This window comes from Bombina bombina, chromosome 3 (assembly GCF_027579735.1).
Source record: "Bombina bombina isolate aBomBom1 chromosome 3, aBomBom1.pri, whole genome shotgun sequence".
In the NCBI taxonomy this organism is placed as follows: Eukaryota; Metazoa; Chordata; class Amphibia; order Anura; family Bombinatoridae; genus Bombina; species Bombina bombina.
Genome location: NC_069501.1, coordinates 1,130,715,459 through 1,130,720,157, shown reverse-complemented (window position 1 = coordinate 1,130,720,157; position 4,699 = coordinate 1,130,715,459). Strand labels below are relative to the sequence as shown.

Here is a 4,699-nt window from a genome sequence, read left to right as displayed (position 1 = left end):
ATAGACCTCCACCGATAGGGTGAGTATGAGTAACAGCTATTAAAATGCGAAGGACATTACTAATTAACACAACATAGTTACCATGGGTCGCAGACCAAGAGCAGATGTCTTATTATTATATTTTGTATGGGTAATCATCCAGGCCGTATAGACCTCACCAAATAGGGGGAGTTACAGAGATTAAAGTGCTAAGAATGGTAGTACTTAAAACACATCCTAGTTTAAATGGGTACCAGACCGCATGTCTTATTATTATATTTTTTCAGGGTAATCAGGCAGGCCATATAGAACACCCCCGATAGGGGGGGGAACAGGGATTAAAGTGCTAAGAAAAGTACTAATTAACACAAGCTAGTTGGGTCCAAGAACGCATGTTTAATTATTAGACTTTATTAGGGTAATTATATATCTAACAAATCTATCTATTTCTCTTCTATCGATTCTATCTAACTATCAATCTATGTATATCTATCCTATCTATCAATCTATCTTCTGTCCGGGATGTTTTGAGACAGCCACTTTGGGAATGTTAGTTGATTTAGGCCCATTATGGCTTAAAAGCAGACTCTGCATAAACTATGTAATTTTCCATGGGAGTTTTGCCAGGGATCCCCCTCCAGCATGTGACAATCCAGGTGTTAGTACCCTTGAAACAACTTTTCCATCACTATTGTGGCCAGAAAGAGTCCTTGTAGGTTTTAAAGTTCGCCTGCCTATTGAATTCAATGACGGTTTGCGCGGTTCGCGCGTTCGCGAACAATACCGGAAGTTCGAGTCCGCCGTTTGCGAACCAAAAATTTTAGGTTCGCGACATCACTAGTAGCAAGCACAAACTATAAATCCAGAAAATAGACCATCTTCTTGGTGTACGGGCCATGGTCATCTTGAAATTGTGACGGTATTGCGATCTCTATGGAATTGTATTTATTTTATATGGAAATATTTGTTGATAAATACCACAGAGTATTTAAGTGCACATGTTGATGCAAAATACAAGGTGGATGTTCTATTCTCAATTTCACCCCTATCTTTAATCTCAGTGATAAAGTATTAAATACAATACAAATGAAAACTAATATCACTGAGAAAGTGCCATGTGTCAGAACACAATAATAAATAAACAGGAGATGTACAAAGTACAACAAACATGTTGGCATTTGCAGTGCCTTCTTCATTACCCATTAAGCTGGTTTTAACTTTAGTAGACCATGAAGAAGGAAGATCTGTAACACCACAAACTGTTAACCTCAGACCGGCTGTTTATGCAAATCTTATAAATGCAAATCGTGTGTGACTTATAGTTTTAATGCATGCAGAGTCACTGCCAGTATTGTTATATTAATAAACCTGAATCCTTAAAGGGGCAGTAAAGTCAAAATTAATCTTTCATTATTCAGATAGATAATGCAATTTTAAACAACTTTCCAATTTACTTCTATGATTAATTTGCCTCGTTCTCTTTTTTTTTTTTTTTTTTTTTTTTTGTTAGAGAGCAATTCAAAATTTAATTATCTCTGTCCCACCAGCCACTGGGAGCATGATTATTTCTAACCCTTCTTGTTTACATAATTTTCTAAAGCCAATACTTATTAAATATTTAGTATAGGTTGTAATAAAAACCAGACAGGAAAAAAAAACACCACACCACAGTACACTGTCCCTTTAAAGCCATTTGTTTTCAGAACTCGTCCCACTGTAATAAAGACATTATGCAATTCAAATTAACATTTTATTTATTGCTCAGTGTTAAATTGTGAATGATGTGCTATTTATAAAAATGTTTTATTGTGCTTAATATTTTCTTTGTTTTTAATATGCAATATTTTAGGGTTGTCACATAAACAAACTTTTAGAAATGTAATAACTGTGCCAATAGTTTTTTTAGTTCTGTTGTCTTAAGTTACCATTCCTGTGCATAGGTTTGAACACTTAGTGGATAGGTAGGAGTCCTTTTCAAGAGTAAAAATGTTATACAAAAATCACTCACACAGAAACTTAAGAAATAAATATACAATATAAATATATTTTACATAGGCAGCTTCTTTACTTCTTCCTTGTGCCACCTCTCCGTATACCACGACCTCTGTACAAGTAGGTTTTAGGAACCTCCCATTCGTCTATTTCTTCTCGATCAATTCTAGTTTGTTTCCTTTTAGAAGATTTGAGCGATCCTTTCTTTTTTGAAGAATTGACCGGCTCTTTGACTTTGGTTAGATCTTGCAAATAATACGCAGGTTCGGGGAATTTGGGCTTAGCACCTCTTCCAACCCAGTATTCTTCAAAAACTGGCCCAGTGGTTTTCTTTTGAAGTTTTCCTCCTCTTTCTCATATGCATAGCTTCCTGGAGGCAAGGAGGTACGATCGGGTTGATTGACAACCCCTGCTGGCGACCAATTGGCCGCGAGTCTGCAGGGGGCAGCGTTGCACCAGCAGCACTTGTGAGCTGCTGGTGCAATGCTGAATACGGAGAGCGTATTGCTCTCCACATTCAGCGAGGTCTTGCGAACCTGATCCGCACTGTCTATTGTTAAATAGGCCTCATGGTGTGGTATTGTGATGAATTGCAAGAATTTTTATGAAGGTCTCTTTCCTGCACTGCAGACACAGGAGACAAAGACATTTCAACAGTCGCCAAGTTACTATCATTCTGAGTGCTGCTAACGCCAGATGATTGGCACTCAGTACTTCTTCCATCTGAGCCATTGCCATCTGTACCCGTATGCTTTTTTGGCAAGTAATCTGGCTGCCGTTGGTCAGTCTGAGTTTCTTTAGTTTCAGTTCTTTTACCAGGAATGCTATAATGCCTAAAGTGAGTAGCATGGTAAAACATTGGGGATGGTGGATGGGGATTAAAATGAGGCCTTCTGTTAAATCTAGCATTCATTTGATGCTGAGGAACATAAAATCCAGGGTATTCATGGAGTGCAAGAGAATAGAATGGATAATATGGATTTCCACCTCTGTAGCCAGGTCCAGGCATGCAATATGGATTGCACAGCTGACCAAGGTACCAAGGATTTGGGAAAGGTAGTTGTGCTGTTGGTTATGCATAAAAGAAGGGTCTTTGTTGGTTTGCAGAATACTGCCCATTTTCTGGAGGAGGAGGGGCTGTAGTGTTCATTTTTTAATTCTGAATACACTCAAAAGCGCAACTAACTTTCCACCAATTTGCCTCATTCTCTTGATATAATTTGTTAAAAACATACTTAAGTAGGCTCAAGAGCAGTAATGCACTACTGGGATCTAGTTGCTGACTGGTGGCTGCACAAATATGTCTCATTTAAATTGTGTCACCTGATGTGTCTAGCTCCCAGTAGTGCATTGCTGCTCCTTCAACAAAGGATCACAAGAAAATGAAGCAAATTTGATCATAGAAGTAAACTGGAAATTTGTTTAAACCCGTATACTCTATCTGAGCAGTGAAAGAAGCATTTTGGGTATCATGTCCCTTTAAGGGCCCGATTACGAGCGGAGCGCGAGTCATATCAGGTTTTCGCGTTTGTGCGCAAGTTAAATTTCACTCGTACTAAAAGTGAATGCAATCGCTTGAGCACAATTAAAGTTAACGCTCGTCAGGTTAGCTTGTCCTGAAAGCTGTGGTTAAGTGTTTTGCAAAACAAAAAAGTGTAACAAAACACATCAAAAATACATTACAGTACAGTAACAGTCATAATAACCATCTAATAAAAAATATTTAAAAAAAAATTAGATCTCAGGTTTTAGAAAATAAAGGGCTTTAAGATAGATATATATACATATCTAAATATGTGAGTGTTCACCCACGAGTTGTCACAGGTGGTTATGGGATATTCAACGACTGTGTAGCTGCGGAGAGACTTTCTGAAACTGGGGAAAAGCAGTGAAGCTTCCAAATATAGAAGCGACAATCTCCTTTATGCTTTCAGTAGAATGCGGTTGTGACCTTGCACACATGCGCAGCAGGGATCAGTGACATCACATGACAACTATCATCCATGCATCTTATAATTCAATTACAGTCCTGAAAAGTCTTTTGCACGTGTGTGCCTCCCTATCTCCCACTTGTGTGCCTGTTAAATCAATATAACTTTTGCCTGCACAAACGATGCACACACACACTTAATTTTAAATATTTATTTCTAAATATATATATATTTTTTGCGTAAAATATATATTCATACTTATATGAATATATACAGATATATCTAGAAATAAATATTTTAAAATAAAATAACATTTTCTTCTAAATGAAGAACATTGAATGTTAAATATTTCTATTAAAAACACAGTAAACACATTACAATATATAAAAATGAATAAAAATTATTTCTCCAACATTGGTGTGTCCGGTCCACGGCGTCATCCTTACTTGTGGGATATTCTCTTCCCCAACAGGAAATGGCAAAGAGTCCCAGCAAAGCTGGTCACATGATCCCTCCTAGGCTCCGCCCACCCCAGTCATTCTCTTTGCCGTTGTACAGGCAACATCTCAAAGGAGATGGTTAAGAGTTTTTTTGGTGTTTAAATGTAGTTTTATTCTTCTATCAAGTGTTTGTTATTTTAAAATAGTGCTGGTATGTACTATTTACTCTGAAACAGAAAAGGATGAAGATTTCTGTTTGTAAGAGGAAGATGATTTTAGCAGACAGTTACTAAAATCGATTGCTGTTTCCACACAGGACTGTTGAGATGAAGTAACTTCAGTTGGGGAAACAGTTAG

The 4,699-nt window shown here is 37.3% G+C and overlaps 1 pseudogene; it reads right to left on the bottom strand.

The window, feature by feature from the left end:
- Nucleotides 1–2,117: 2,117 nt before the first annotated feature.
- On the bottom strand, nucleotides 2,118–3,121 carry LOC128652107 (uncharacterized; annotated as a pseudogene).
- Between the last annotated feature and the right edge of the window lie 1,578 nt (nucleotides 3,122–4,699).